The following is a 17,628-nucleotide window of genomic DNA, read 5'->3' on the forward strand; positions in this document are numbered from 1 at the left end:
TGACGTAGGCTGTTCTAGGATCACTTCTTGATCATAGTTGTTCGACCGTGCTTTTGCCTTCTCTTCTCGCTCTTTTTGCGTATGTTAGCCACCTTATATGCTAGTCGCTTGCTGCACCTCCACCTCATACCTTTTACCCTTCCTATAAGCTTAAATAGTCTTGATCGCGAGGGTGCGAGATTGCTGAGTCCCCGTGACTCACAGATACTTCCAAAACCAGTTTGCAGGTGCCGACGATACCGTGCAGGTGACGCAACCGAGCTCAAGGAGGATGAAGATCGTGTCCGTTATGTTGTTCCGGTTCAACTACCTCCTACATACAAATATCTATGTCAGCTTGATGGGCATAATTTGTCATAAACACGAAATGCAACAAATAGTTTTAAAAGAGAATATACCACACCCGAATCATAACAAGGACGAGGGCCGACGGGGACGGATGTCAAAACCATGGCACTATGTATAACAAACAACGTACGGGTAAGATAATTATACGAGTAACTATATATCCAAATCACACAAACATCAATTTTTATATAAAATTTCATGAACAAGAGGCTCACCACAAGGTGGTGCCGGCGACGGGACGGTGCGGGCGATCGACGGTGGTTACGATGGAGATTTAGAAGGCACTAAGTAAACCACACCTACATATGCAAACTAAGTGTTATTTTGACCTCAATTTGCATATAAATCAAATACTACCACATATAATTCCTCCCAAATTACTAAAAACCCACAATTAATCACTATATAAACCAATGCAAGAGCTAATCTAGCAATGAGAGATGAAAGGACAAAGTTGCTAACCTTTGTGATCATTTGAATGGATGGGGGCCTGCAAATCTTGACAAATATGGTGCAAATTTTGTGATGAACTCTGAAAGGAAGAAGGGAAGAACAGAGGAGAGGGAGAGGAGAAAGGGGGAAGAACAGAGTGCTGGTGGACGAAGGGTTTATATAGGACGACCTTTAGTACCGGTTCGTGGCACGAACTAGTACTAAAGGTGCTGGAGGGGCCCCACTCTAACAACATCCTGCCACCACTCTCATTAGTACCGGTTCGTGGCACGAACCGGTGCTAAAGGTTCGCCACGAACCGGTACTAAAGATCTCCTCCTGCCTAGCCGTTGGAACCAGCACAAACCGGGACTAATGTGTATCACATTTGACCCTTTTTCTACTAGTGATTTGTGCCACTCTTGCCCCGTCGCCGGCGCACAACCGGCAGATCTGCGGCGGCTGCCACCGCCCTCATTGGATTTGGCGCATCCGGCCACCGGCGATTGTGCCTTGCCATGGATTGGCTGGGTACCGGACTGCACAGCCCCGGCAACGCCTCCGCACCACATGCAGGTATTGACTTCACCTTTAGCCGCTTGGATCTCTGCTGTCGGCAGTTCGTAGGCAAAGACACGCCAGGCTGTCACCCGGGCTTGGCGTTGGCCCAACAGCTCGTCAGCTCCCCGTTGCCTGTCATGAAGTGCGACGTCTACCCGTGGCAGGTGATGCACCGAGTTTCTGCCATGCCAGAACATCCTGGATGGGTCTTCCTCAAGTGCAAAAAAGATGGGGTATGTGTCTCTTTGATTAAGTTGTTCACTGGCTTCGGCGCAATTTCGGTAGCTCATTGTTTGCTCAATATTGTGTATAGGATGGATGCAAGTTTTTGGAATTGGGAATAAGATTACACCGATCTATTTATAGCATGAAATATGAGAGATGTTCGTGCACTTGTTGCTGTAATAGAGACTAGAGATGTGACTAGATGCAAATCAACGTCGAATTTGTCGGAATCGAAAAAGAAAGAAGGTGCAAGCTCGAGAAGCCAATAGAGAGAATAAACAATGAAGACATGGAGAAGATATTAATCCAATTAGTCGGAGAAGTTATAGAAGTTGGATATATTTTAAAGTGTCTAATTGTGGTTCTTGTTTTCTTTGGTTTTGCTCTCGTAGCAAAGAATTGATGAATTATGTACTCCAATGTATCAAATGTCATTGAATGAAATAAAGAAGCAAAGAAATGTGTTCAGGTGGTGGAAAATGAAAAGCAAATGATATTTTTTTTTTACTTTTATATAGATAAGAAATCGGTTAGGTCCGGCGGAAATTTAGTGGAATAAAAAAAATACTCCACCAAGGGTTTACTCAACCGGATCCTCTGCTACTTTAGGGATTGGTTAGAAATGCCCTAAATCAAGGATAACCTCCCACACTTTCTTTCGGTGGGGTTGATTACACAGATTTTCCCGTTCAACTTCTACTGCTACCATATACTAATAGATCGTGTTAGAACCCACGCAACAACTTATTTATATGGACCATGGAAAACAATAATTGGCTTTGACTTGCAGTACCCTTGACAATTTACTTGCATGTCATTTCTTCCATATATATAGGAATGGAGGGCACGAATATGGAAGTATTAACATGGCTAAAGGAGCTAGATGTACAAGCAAACAAACCAACCTTCGTGTAGTGAATTTGCAAGAAAAAATTGAAAATGAGCTTGCATAATAGATGATCCATGAAATAAATTATTAATACACATCTAGATGCAACTATTTAGTTGTCTTTCATACTTAGCCCAAATAGTCCGTCCATATTTGAAGTAAGAACATGGTAGGTTCCAAATTATTGTAATGGATTTAGATTCTAGAAATATTTTTTTTCATGCGCCCTTCTCTTCTATGCAACATTCCAATATTCACGGATGTACCAAAGTTACCAGACGTAGTTTTAGTTTAACAATTTAAGAGTATATCAAACCGATCCACTAAAAGGGGTTAGAGGAGTGAAATTCCGGTTTTGCTCCTCCGGTCGTCCACCGCTGGGCTAATTTTTTTCCCTCCCACCGCTCAATTTCATCCTTTCCGCAGCCGCCGAAGCACCCCACATCCACTCCGGCGCCACCCCGCCACCCAAATAGTCGGATCTTGCCGCCGTAGGTCCCCGCCGCTGACTAGATGCACTAATTCATGCTACCACATACAGACATCCCAAGCCTGAGGTTATGGCGGCCGGTCCTACTGCCGGTTCCCGGACCTATCGTCACTGCCGTCGCCATAGAGGAGGTACCTCGGTGTGCAGCGCCAGGTGTGGGGGACGTGGGTGGCCGAGGTTACGGACCACGAAACCCACTGCCACATCTGGATCGGTTCGTACCAGTCGGCAGTGCAGGCAGCGCGGGCGTACGAAATCCTGTAGATTTGGTGGCGGCGGCGTACCTCCTCCCCGCGCGCCTTCTCCTCCCCGCGCGCCCTCCCCTCCACCCCGCGCGCCCTCCCCGCCGCGCCGCCCACCCTCCACAGCCGCGCCGCTTCTCCCGAAGCTGCGCCACCCGCCCTCCACCGCCGCGCCGCTTCTCCCCAGCCGCGCTGCCTCCCTCCCCACGACCTCGCAGTCATGTCGTCCAACACCTCCACCTACTCCAACCCCTTCACTATCGACCCTGCTGAGATCCGCGACATCAACGTTCATGCAAGCATCCCCGTGGTCCTCGACGCCTCCAACTCCACGTACTTCGCGTGGAAAACGTACTTCTTGCTGCTCCTCCGCAAGAACAACCTCGTGGATCATGTGGATGGCACCGTGGACTCCCGCGCCATGGTGGACGACGCCGAGTGGACCGCGATCGACGCCACGATCATCTAGTGGTTCTTCACCATCATCTCCAAGGACTTGTTCCACATGGCCGTGAGCGCCGGCGACGACGCCCGTGCCATGTGGGTCAAGCTGAACGGCCTCTTCACCGACAACAAGCTTCAGCGCCGCGTTTTTTTGCAGCAGGAATTTTTTGACTGTCACCAGGATGAACAGTCCATTGATGACTACTGCCGCCGTCTGAAGACGTTGGCGGATGAGCTCCATGACATTGGAGCCAAGGTGGATGACGACCTCCTCCTCAGCACGCTCACCGTCGGCCTCAACGAGGACTTCGGCAACGCCGCCTCCAACCTCACCTTGATGCCGGAGCCCTCCTTCCCCAAGTGTGTGGCGTACTTGCGGTTGGAAGAGCGCCGGATGAAGAGGGTCAAGAAGCGTGTGCAGCATCACGCCCTCGCCGCCGGCACCTCCCGTGGTGCCCCTCCACCGGCCGCCCCACCCGCGCCGCGCCAGCAGCCACCGCCCCCCGCGCCTCCGGGGTATTTTCCCCTCCCACTGCCCCACAGCAGCCGGGCGGCGGACGTCGCAGCAACCGCGGCGGGGGCAGCCGCAAGTAGCAACAGGTGACGGGGGGGGGGGGGGCTCGTCAGCAGCAGCAGCAGGTGACTCCCCCATGGACGTACGGCACCAACCCGTGGACCGGCGTCGTCAACGCGTACTCGATGCCGGTTCCTCGAGCTCCTGCTCCGGGCATCCTTGGGCCTTGCCCGGCGGGCCACCAGGCTCTCTTCGCCGCGCAGAACGCCGCTCCCTACAGCGGCTACGGTGCCCCCCCCGCCTGCGCCCGCCTACAGGTCCGCGCCCGCCTACGGCGCCACCACCGCGTCGGCTTTCGATGCAGCTCCCGCGCCGGCCTACGAAGGGTTTTACCCTCCTCAGGTACCGTCGCCGTGGGACCCGGCCCTGCTCGCCTCCCTGCACTCCGCCCCTTCACCGAGCTCTTATGGTGGCGGTGGTGACTGGTTACTGCTCGCCTCCCTGCACTCCGCACTCCTACGAAGGGTCTAATGTTGCTGTGTCTCCTGACTTAGTTACTAATCTTGTTTCTGTTCGTCGCCTTGCTCGTGAGAACCCAATCACCATTGAATTTGACGACATCGGTTTTTCTGTGAAGGATGCCCATACACGGATGGTACTCCACCGATGTGACAGCCCGGACGAGCTTTACCCAGTGCACCCCTCCGACGCCACCACCACCCGTCGTCCCGTCGCCTTTGCCGCCAGTGTCGATCTTTGGCATGCCCGTCTTGCATCAGATTCTTCAGAGTTTTTCTTTCTCATGTAATAAAGTCGACGATTATACTTGTGAGGCTTGCCGTCTTGGCAAGCACGTTCGTCTTCCCTTTAGCGAGTCTACAAACATTTCCACCTTTCCGTTTCAGCTATTTCATAGTGATGTTTGGACGTCCCCGGTTGCTAGCAACACGAGCTATTTATACTATCTGGTGATATTGGATGATTTTTTCTCATTATGTGTGGACATTCCCTCTCCATCGCAAGTCCGACGCTCTTGCCACACTCACAACCTTTTATTCATATGTCACCACACAGTTCGGTCGTCCCATCCTCGCCTTGCAAACTGACAATGGCAAGGAGTTTGACAATGTCGCCGTCCGCAATTTACTTGCGTCCCACGACACCATCTTTCTCCTCACATGCCCCTACATATTGATACGTCTCTGATGTATCTACTTTTCCAAACACTTTTGCCCTTGTTTTGGACTCTAACTTGCATGATTTGAATGGAACTAACCCAGACTGACGCTATTTTCAGCAGAATTCCTATGGTGTTATTTATGTGCAGAAACAAAAGTTCTCGGAATGAACTGAAACTTCACGGAACATCTATTCGGAAATAATAAAAAATCCTTGCAAAAAATGAAGACCAGGGGGCCCACCACCATTCCACGAGGGTGGGGGGCGCGCCCCCTACCTTGTGGACCCTCTGGAGCTCCTCTGACCTCAACTCCAACTCTATATATTTTGTTTCGGGGAGAAAAAAATCAGAGAGAAGAATTCATCGCGTTTTACTATACGGAGCCGCCGCCAAACCCTAAAACCTATCGGGAGGGCTGATCTGGAGACCGTTCGGGGCTCCGGAGAGGGGAATCCGTCGCCATTGTCATCATCAACCATCCTCCATCACCAATTTCATGATGCTCACCGCCCTGCGTGAGTAATTCCATCGTAGGCTTGCTGGACGGTGATGGGTTGGATGAGATCTATCATGTAATCGAGTTAGTTTTGTTAGGGTTTGATCCCTAGTATCCACTATGTTCTGAGATTGATGTTGCTATGACTTTGCTATGCTTAATGCTTGTCACTAGGGCCCGAGTGCCATGATTTCAGATCTCAACCTATTATGTTTTCATCAATATATGAGAGTTCTAGATCCTATCTTGCAAGCCTATAGTCACCTATTATGTGTTATGATCTGTTAACCTCGAAGTGACAATAATCGGGATACTTACCGGTGATGACCGTAGTTTGAGGAGTTCATGTATTCACTATGTGTTAACGCTTTGTTCCAACACTCTATTAAAAGGAGGCCTTAATATCCCTTAGGTTCCGTAAGGACCCCGCTGCCACGGGAGGGTAGGACAAAAGATGTCATGCAAGTTCTTTTCCATAAGCACGTATGACTATATTCGGAATACATGCCTACATTATATCAATGAACTGGAGCTAGTTCTGTGTCACCCTAGGTTATGACTGTTACATGATGAACCGCATCCGGCATAATTCTCCATCACTGATCCATTGCCTACGAGCTTTCCATATATTGTTCTTCTCTTATTTACTTTTCTGTTGCTATTGCTATCATCACTACAAAACACCAAAAACATTACTTTTGCTACTGTTACCTTTTGCTACCGTTACCACTACTATCATATTACTTTGCTACTAAATACTTTGCTGCAGATATTAAGTTTCCAGGTGTGGTTGAATTGACAACTCAGGTGCTAATACTTGAGAATATTCTTTGGCTCCCCTTGTGTAGAATCAATAAATTTGGGTTGAATACTCTACCCTCGAAAACTATTGCGATCCCCTATACTTGTGGGTTATCAAGACCAATTTCTGGCGCCGTTTCCGGGGAGCATAGCTCTATTCTTTGAGTCACTTGGGATTTATATCTGCTTATCATTATGAAGAACTTGGGAGATCCAAAAACTAAGATTTATCCCTCAACTACGAGGGGAGGTAAGGAACTGCCATCTAGCTCTGCCCTTGATTCACCTTCTGTTTGAGTAAGCTTGTGACACCTAAACCTGCTTCTGCTATTCGTTCTGATATGTCGCATGTTATTGATGATGCCACTTCTGCTATGCATGATAATACTGATGAAAGTGATGATGAAGATTCACCTGTTATTCCTACGGGTTATGTTTTTGATAAAGAAGCTTCTTTAGCTATTTTAGCTTGCAAAGATAGATACAAACTTAAGAGGTTATTAGCTAAATGGAATAAGCAATCTCTAAATGCTAGGATGAAACCTGACCCTGCTTTTGCTACTTCACCTATCTGTGTTACCGATAAGGATTATGAATTCTCTGTTGATCCTGGTATAATTACTTTGGTTGAATCTGATCCTTTTCATGGCTATGAATCTGAAACTGTTGTGGCACATCTTACTAAATTAAATGATATAGCTACCCTGTTCACTAAAGATGAGAGAACTCACTATTTTTATATCCTTAACATATTTCCGTTCTCATTAAAGGGTGATGCTAAGATATGGTTTAATTCTCTTGATCCTGGTTGTGTGCGTAGTCCCCAGGATATGATTTATTTACTTCTCTGCTAAATATTTCCCTGCTCATAAGAAACAAGCTCCTTTAAGGGATACATATAATTTTGTGAAAATTCGAGAAGAGAGTCTCCCACAAGCTTGGGGGTGGCTTCTCAAGTTACTTAATGCTTTGCCTGATCATCCTCTTAAGAAAAATGAAATACTTGATATCTTTTATAATGGACTAACCGATGCTTCCAGAGATTACCTGGATAGTTGTGCTGGTTCTGTTTTCAGGGAAAGAACGCCGGACGAAGCTGAAATTCTATTGAATAATATGTTGGCAAATGAAAATAATTGGACACTTCCTGAACCAGCTCCTGAGCCAGTTCCTGAGCCTATTCCTAAACCAACTCCGAAGAAGAGAGGTAATCTATTTCTCAGTCCTGAAGATATGCAAGAGGCAAACAAATCTATGAAAGAAAAGGGTATTAAAGCTGAAGATGTTAAGAATTTGCCTCCTATTGAAGAAATACACGGTCTTAATTTACCGCCTGTTGAAGAAACATATGATCTTGATCCATCACCTATTGAAGAAACTCGTGGTCTTGATAACCCGACACGGGTAGTAAAGGTAAATTCTCTCTATAGATTTGATGAAGGTAATATCCCTCGTTATAAGTCTGCTAGACAATGCTTAGATGAGTTTGATAAATTTATGGTTAAGCAAGAAGACTTCAATGATTATTTTGGTAGACAATTGGAATACAATTCAAATATCCTTGAGCACTTGGGTGATTATATGGCTAATGTCAAAGGTGAACTTAAACTTATTAGTAAACATGCTTCTATGGTTACCACTCAAGTAGAACAAGTACTTAAATCGCAAAATGATTTGCTCAATGAATTGAATAGTAAGAATAATGATAATGCTGTTAGAGTTATGACTAGAGGTGGTAGAATGACTCAAGAACCCTTGTATCCTGAAGGCCATCCTAAGAGAATTGAGCAAGATTATCAGATAAATAATGTAGATGCACCTAGTCCTTCTAATAGGAAGAAAAATAAAAATGATAGGACTTTGCATGCTTCTAGTAAACCTATCACAGAAACACCTGAGAATCCAAATGATATTTCTATTTCTGATGCTGAAACACAATCTGTTAATGAACTTGAAACTAGCGATAATGCTAATAATAATGTTCATGATGATGCTCAACCTAGTAATGATAATGATTAGAAATTGAACCCGCTGTTGATCTTGATTAACCCACAATCAAAGAATCAATGTTATGATAAGAAAGACTTTGTTGCTAGGAAACATGGTAAAGAAAGAGAACCATGGGTTCAGAAACCCATGCCTTTTCCTCCCAAACCATCCAAGAAAAAGGATGATGAGGATTTTGAGCGCTTTGCTGAAATGATTAGACCTATCTTTTTGTGTATGCGATTAACAGATATTCTCAAAATGAATCCTTATGCTAAGTATATGAAAGATATTGTTACTAATAAAAGAAAGATACCGGAAGCTAAAATTTCCACCATGCTTGCTAATTATACTTTTGAGGGTGGAATACCAAAGAAACTTGGAGATCCAGGAGTACCCACTATACCATGCTCTATTAAAAGAAACTATGTTAAAACTGCTTTATGTGATCTTGGAGCCGGTGTTAGTGTTATGCCTCTCTCTTTATATCGTAGACTTGATTTGAATAAGTTGACACCTACTGAAATATCTTTGAAAATGGCTGATAAATCAACTGCTATACCTGTCGGTATTTGTGAGGATGTGCGTGTTGTAGTTGCAAAAGTTACTATTTTAATGGACTTTGTTATTCTTGATATTCCCGAGGACGATAGTATGTCTATTATTCTTGGAAGACCTTTCTTGAACACTGCAGGGGTTGTTATTGATTGCACTAAAGGCAATGTCACTTTTCATGTTAATGGTAATGAGCATACGGTACACTTTCCGAGGAAACAGCCTCAAGTTCATAGTATCAACTCTATTGGAAAATGTCCAACGATTATATTTGAAAGTTTTGAATTTCCTCTTCCTACTGTCAAGAAGAAATATGATATTCTTATTATTGGGGATGTTCATATCCCCGTTGAGGTAACATAGTGTTATTCGAAATTTCTCCGGTTCCATGTTATTCGGAATGAGTTCGTTAACAAGACTTGATCAACCTTGTTAGTGGATTCCTTTTGATGATCATGAGATGAATGAAAGTAGAAGGCACAACCTTCTGTACCCCACTTTTACTTTCTGTTATTTATTTTAAATAAAATAAAAATAGTATTTTTCTGTCTGTTATCTGATTATCCGTGCAATATAAAAATACCCCGAAAATAAAAGTTTTCCAAATGCCCTGAAATTTAAATATGATTTTTTCTAGAATATTTGAGAATATTTGGCACTAAGAACACAACAGGGGGGTCACCCACCTGCCCACGAGGGTGGAGGGCGCGCCCCCTGCCTCATGGGCCCACGGTGGCCCTCCTCCACTTATCCTTTCACCCACACACTCCTTCCTCCCCCAAACATGAATATCAAGTTCATACCCGAGTCCAAGCTCATTTTGCTGCCATTTTCGATCTCCTTGCTCAAAGCACCTCTAACAAAACTGCTTGGGGAGATTGTTCCTTGGTATGTGACTCTTCCATTGGTCCAATTAGTTTTTGTTCTAGTGCTTTATTCATTGCAAATTTTTGCTGCTTAGGTGACCCTGTTCTTGAGCTTGCATGTCAAATTTATATCGACAAAAGTAGTTTTGATGCATGATATAGGCCCTAGGCACTTGTAGGAGTAGTTGCTATCAATATTATTGAGTTTGGTTTACTTTTATTTTGAAGTTACTAAAAATTTCAGAATTTTTCAGAAAATGATAAAGACATTTTTGAGGGGCTCATCGAGCCGAAGCTCAAGGGAAAAGCAAAATGAAGAGGCACAGAAGCCCAAATATAATTTGCCTCGCACCGCAGAGGTTAGGCCGTGTGAATGGCCCTCTGATAAATTCTTGAGAGCAACCGGGATTTATGAGGATTTTTATGAATTGGCTAAGAATGTAGGCCTCACCGACTTCCTCCACGACCAACGCGAACAGTATCTCTTACTCACCAATACTTTTGTGCAAAACATCTACTATTATCCTAGGGAATCACCTCCTTCAGTAGAGTTTCATTTATATGATGTGGTTAAGAAGATGTCACTTTATGATTTTTGTCGGGTTTGCTTGATCCCTTTCGACGGCATGACAGAGGAACCACATCGCGGGGATGTGGATGGGTTTATTGATACCATCACTGTAGGGGAAACGAGGAAGGTTTCCGATGCACGAATCATTAGCATACATTTTCCTGTTTTACGCTATTTTGCAATATTTGCTAGTCGTTGCTTAATTGGTCGTGGAAACTGTGGAAACCTTAGTGTTCCTGATATTACTATTTTGTTCCACGGTTTATTCAGTGATAACTCTGTTAGTATGGGCGGTATTATTGCTAAACGGTTAAGTCTGAACCGTACAAAGGGCCCCATCTTTGGAGGCATCTATGCTTCACGCCTAACTGCACATTTAACATACCTATTAGGCATTATGAGAAGGAAGAAAAATTGCTGCCTCGTGTTTATTTAGATTATAAGAGTATGGTGGCACACGATTTTAGTGTGAAGAATAGGGAAGGGGAGCTTAAATACAAATTTTTCTTTCATAAACATCATCCTGAGACTATTACCCTGCCTGCTCCTTCCTTGTTTGATTTATCTTCAGGCCAGTACCTTGTTCCGTTAGAGGCTATTCACGCCTACCGGAACCCTACATCAGCCACAGAGCCAGAGTCGGAACCACAAGTTGATCCTCCACGACAGTCTAATCACCATTGGGATCCGGAGATGATTGCCAACCAGTGGCAATCAGAGTCTTCTTCATCGCAGTACGACCCCAACTATTATTATGGATATCCGCCAGGCCAACCGTGGCCATAGAACAACTTAGGCCAAAAGCCTAAGCTTGGGGAAGTACGCATTCCTCACCGACATTATATTCATGTTCACACACTTATTGGTGGATGTCGGTGCTCATACTTTTTCACTGTAATATCCATGCTAGTTTATTTCCCTTTTATACTTTCTTCTTGTGTGTTTGATAAACCTTAAGAAAAACCAAAAAAATAGTTGTAGCTTTTAATTAGTTTACTTTCCATGCTTGTAGTAGTAATTAAAAACAAAACCCAACAAGATTTCCTGTTTTTCTTTTGCTTGTTGGGAGCTTTCCCGTGTAAATAGTTTTATTTCTTTTCTTTTCTTTGGGGGTCAATAGGAGAAGACCATAATTAAATTGTTGAAGTAGCTCTTATATGCATTATTGTTGATCTGACAAAAGAGCCCATATTGCCTTGTCTTCTCCTGTTTATTGAAGGCTTGCATATTCCAGCTTAATCCAATGCACGTGCACTATTATTATTATTCACACTATTCGATCATGCAAGTGAAAGGAAATTATGACAATATATGATGGACTGAATGAGATGAAAAAAGATGGTATGAACTCGACCTCTCTTGTTTTTGTAAATATGATTAGTTCATCGCTCCTGATTCAGACCATTATGAATAAACATGTTTGCAATGACAACTAGAGATCATAGTTTCTTTTGCCATGCTTGATTAGCTAGGAGCTTATAATGGTTTACCTTGCATGCCAACATGCTATTAAAATGGTTGTGATGTGGTATGATAGGGTGGTATCCTCGTCTGAATGATTTAAGTGACTTGACTTGGCGCATGTTCACATATGTAGTTGAAACAAAATCAACATAGCCTTCACGATATTTATGTTCATGGTGGATTATATCCTACTCATGCTTGCATTCGGTGTTGATTAATTTTAATGCATGTTCATGACTGTTGTCGCTCTCTAGCTGGTCGCTTCCCAGTCTTTTTCTAGCCTTTTTCACCTGTACTAAGCGGGAATACTTCTTGTGCATCCAAATCCATAAACCCCAAAGTTATGCCATATGAGTCCACCATACCTACCTATTTACGGTATCTACCTGCCGTTTCAAGTAAATTTGTACGTGCCAAACTCTAAACCTTCAAATAAATATCCCGTTTTGTATGCTCGAATAGCTCATGTATCAATTAGGGATGTCCGTATCTTCCATGTTAGGCGGGTTATTCTCAAGAGGAGTGGACTCCGCTCCTCACTCACGAGAAAGTGGCTGGTAACTGGAATGCCTAGTCCCATGCTTTATGCAAATCAAATCAAAATAATTGCAAACAAAACTCTCCCTGGGACTCTTGTTAGTTGGAGTCACTCGTTGTTTCGAGCAAGCCATGGATTGATGTTTGTTGGTGGAGGGGGAGTATAAACTTTACCATTCTGTTTGGGAACCGCCTATAATGTGTGTAGCATGGAAGATATTGCCATATCTTGGTTGTTATGTTTACAATGAAAGTATACCGCTCAAAATATTATTCATCTCTATATCAAAACCGAGCTCTGGCACCTCTACAAATCCCTGCTTCCCTCTACGAAGGGCCTATCTATCTACTTTCATGTTGAGTCATCATCTTCTTATTAAAAAGCACCAGTTGGAGAGCACCACTGTCATTTGCATTCATTATTGTTAGTTTACATTGAGTATGACTTGAATGGATCTCTTTTACCATGAATTACAATGTCTAGTCAGTCCTTGATCTTTAAAGGTGCTCTGCATTTATGTTTTGCGGTCTCAGAAAGGGCTAGCGAGATACCATCTTGTTATATCATATTATGAATGTTTTGAGAAAGTGTTGTCATCCGAGATTTATTATTATTGCTTGCTAGTTGATTATGCCATTGATATGAGTAAACCTGAGACCTAAGCGTTATTGTGAATGTCGTTAGTCATAATCTTTGCTGAACACTTGAATGCTGGCTTTATATATTTACAACAACAAGAGTGAACATAGTTTGTAAAAGTTTTTCTTTATCACTTTCAGTTTGTCAACTGAATTGCTTGAGGACAAGCAAAGGTTTAAGCTTGGGGGAGTTGATACGTCCCTGACGTATCTACTTTTCCAAACACTTTTGCCCTTGTTTTGGAATCTAACTTGCATGATTTGAATGGAACTAACCCGGACTAACGTTGTTTTCAGCAGAATTGCTATGGTGTTATTTATGTGCAGAAACAAAACTTCTCGGAATGACCTGAAACTTCACGGAACATCTATTCGGAAATAATAAAAAATCCTTGCAAAAGATGAAGACCAGGGGGGCCACCACCTGTCCACGAGGGTGGGGGGCGCGCCCCCTACGTCGTGGCCCCCCTGGAGCTCCTCCGACCTCAACTCCAACTCTATATATTTTGTTTCGGGGAGAAAAAAATCAGAGAGAAGAATTCATCGTATTTTACGATACGGAGCCGCCGCCAAGCCCTAAAACCTCTCGGGAGGGCTGATCTGGAGTCCGTTCGGGGCTCCGGAGAGGGGAATCTGTCGCCATCGTCATCATCAACCATCCTCCATCACCAATTTCATGATGCTCACTGCCGTGCGTGAGTAATTCCATCATAGGCTTGCTGGACGGTGATGGGTTGGATGAGATCTATCATGTAATCGAGTTAGTTTTGTTAGGGTTTGATCCCTAGTATCCACTATGTTCTGAGATTGATGTTGCTATGACTTTGCTATGCTTAATGCTTGTCACTAGGGCCCGAGTGCCATGATTTCAGATCTGAACCTATTATGTTTTCATCAATATATGAGAGTTCTAGATCCTATCTTGCAAGTCTATAGTCACTTATTATGTGTTATGATCCGTTAACCCCGAAGTGACAATAATCGGGATACTTACCGGTGATGACCGTAGTTTGAGGAGTTCATGTATTCACTATGTGTTAATGCTTTGTTCCGGTACTCTATTAAAATGAGGCCTTAATATCCCTTAGTTTTCGTAAGGACCCCGCTGCCACGGAGGGTAGGACAAAAGATGCCATGCAAGTTTTTTTCCATAAGCACCGTATGACTATATTCGGAATACATGCCTACATTATATCAATGAACTGGAGCTAGTTCTGTGTCACCCTGGGTTATGACTGTTACATGATGAATCGCATCCGGCATAATTCTCCATCACTGATCCATTGCCTACGAGCTTTCCATATATTGTTCTTCACTTATTTACTTTTCCATTTCTATTGCTATCATCACTAGAAAATACCAAAAAACATTACTTTTCCTACTGTTACCACTACTATCATATTACTTTGCTACTAAATACTTTGCTGCAGATATTAAGTTTCCAGGTGTGGTTGAATTGACAACTCAGCTGCTAATACTTGAGAATATTCTATGGCTCCCCTTGTGTCGAATCAATAAATTTGGGTTGAATACTCTACCCTCGAAAACTGTTGCGATTCCCTATATATACTTGTGGGTTATCACACGTCCCAGCAGAACGGTCGCGCCGAGCACGTCCTTCGCACTCTTAATGACTGTGTCCGCATGTTGTTCTTCCACTCCTACGTGCCTCCTCGGTTCTGGCCGGACGCGCTTGCGACCGCCAAGCTCCTCATTAACATTCGCCCCTGTCGTTTCCGCTGGAACTACACTCCTCAACAGCTCCACTTCGGTGCGGTTTCATCTTATGATGGTCTTCGCATCTTTGGGTGTCTCTGTTACCCTAGCACCGCGTCCACTGCTCCTCACAAACTCGCACCCTGGTCACTTCCTTGCATTTTTCTTGGTTATCCTCCCAACACCATAGGTTACCGGTGCTATGCTCCAGTGTCCCACCGCGTTTTCACTTCGCAGCATGTGTACTTTGAGGAGCTGGTGTTCCCGTTTCAGCAGGTACCGTCACCTTCAGCGTCTCCAGCAGCTCGGTTCGCCCCTGCCCCCACCTTTGGTGGACCGCCCAGCCACGCCCCGGAGTCGGCCCTGCCCGCGCTCCCTGCGCCGGCTCCCCCTGGAGCTACGGCCCCCGCTACGGCCCCTGCCGTGGCCCCTGTCGCCGCGGCCACTGCCGCTGCCCCCTCGGTCGCCCCCGCCGCGGCCCCCACGGGCCCTGTTGCCGTGGCTCCCCCCGGCGGCCCCCGTTCCCGCCGTGGCCCCCGACCAGGACACTTTGTCCCAGCACGCACTATCCGTCGGATGAGTACGCGTGGGCTGCATCCACCTCGGCATCGTCTCCGCTACCCACCTCCGCTCGCACAGCCCTTCGGGATCCAAACTGGCTAGCTGCGATGCGTGAGGAGTTTGGCGCCCTGCAGTGCAACCGTGCGTGGCAGCTTATTCCGCGGCCTCCCCGTGCCAACGTCATCACTGGCAACTGGGTCTTCCGCCACAAGACTTGCCCCGACGGTTCCCTTGAGCTCTACAAGGCGCGTTGGGTGGTGCGCGGCTTTCGCCAGCGTGCCGGCGTGGACTTCACCGACACCTTCGCCCCGGTTGTCAAACCGGGTACGATTCGCGTTGTTCTCCAGCTCGCTGTTTCTCGCGCCTGGCCGGTCCACCAGCTCGATGTGTCTAATGCTTTCTTGAATGGCCATCTCGATGAGCAGGTGTTCTGTCAGCAGCCTACTGGTTTCGTCGACACTGACTATCCGAACCACGTGTGCTTGCTCTCCCGTTCTCTTTAAGGGCTGAAGCAGGCGCCTCGGGCCTGGTACCAGCGGATCACGGCCTTCCTTCAGCAGCAGGGGTTCCGGTCCACACGGTCCGATGCCTCCCTGTTTGTTTATCACCAGGGTCCCGCCACCGCGTACCTCCTCCTGTACGTCGATGACATCATCCTGACTGCCTCTTCGCCAGCGCTCCTTCAGCAGATCACAGCTCGCCTCGGCACCGAGTTCGCCCTCAAGGACTTGGGGGCTCTCCACTAGTTCCTCGGCATCGAGGTTGTGCGCCGGGCCACTGGCTTCTTCCTGCACCAGCAGAAGTATGCCTACGAGCTTCTGGAGAGAGCGTGCATGCTTAACTGCAAGCCTGCTCCTACGCCCGTCGACACGAAAGCTAAGGTGTCCGCCGTCGAGGGTTCTACGGCGTCCGACGCTCCCTTCTACCGCCCCATCGTCGGTGCGCTTCAGTGTCTCACACGGACGCGTCCGGACATTCAGTACGCTGTCCAACAGGTGTGCCTTCATATGCATCCTCCTCGTGACACTCATTGGGCTCTGGTGAAACGTATTCTTCAGTACATACGTGGCACCACAGCTATGGGTCTCACCCTGACGGCATCACCTGACACCAGCCTTGTCGCCTACTCCGACGCCGACTGGGCTGGGTGTCCTGACACTCGCCGCTCCACTTTCAGCTACTGTGTCTACCTTGGGCCCTCTCTGATTTCGTGGTCGTCTAAACGACAACGCACGGTCTCACGATCGAGCGCCGAGGCTGAGTACAGGGCTATGGCCAACGCCGTTGCGGAGTGCTCTTGGCTACGACAACTACTTTAGGAGTTGCTATGCGAGGTTACCAAGGCTACGCTTGTTTACTGTGACACCGTCTCCACGGTGTATCTCGCTGCCAACCCTGCCCATCACCGACGGACGAAGCATATTGAGCATGACATTCACTTCGTCAGGGAGCATGTCGCACTTGGTCGTGTTCGAGTTCTCCATGTGCCCACCGATCAGCAGTTCGCCGATGTCATGACGAAGGGACAACCCACCCCGACGTTTGAGGGCTTTCGGTCCAGTCTCTGCGTCACCGGCGACGCTTCGACTCGGGGGGGGGGGGTGTTGAACATGTGTACATGTATGTAGGTCTGGGTTTTGTATGCCGCACCTGTAGTGTCTCTCTCCCCCTGTATGTACTTGTATCTTGGGAGACAAGACACCGATCGCACCCCTTGTACCTATATATATGTGCCTAGTGCACGATCAATAATCATCGATGCACCAAATCATTCTCTATAGGCACGCCTCCACGACGCTAATGCGCGGCTGAACATCCCTGTCGGCACCCCGGAAGTGCCAGATTTGGCCCCTGTCGACCCCCGAGTGGCCTCCACATGCGAGCTGCGGGGGTACTAGGAGTCATGCGAACGCCTCGAGGTGGAGCACGCCAACGAGTAGTATATGGCGGAGCTCCGCCGCCGGTATCCGGATCACGTCGAGGAAAAGCATTGGTAGTTTGAGCTCTAGGAGTCGCGGATGATCGACGAACCGGGCCGTCTAGTGCGTCGGTCATTGATCTTTGCTCCAGCGATGACGATGGCTTCGGGTCAGGCAACGGAGTGGGCGAGG

The sequence above is a fragment of the Triticum urartu genome, chromosome 7A (genome assembly GCF_056163025.1).
Source record: "Triticum urartu cultivar PI428250 chromosome 7A, HENAU_Tu73, whole genome shotgun sequence".
Lineage (NCBI taxonomy): Eukaryota > Viridiplantae > Streptophyta > Magnoliopsida > Poales > Poaceae > Triticum > Triticum urartu.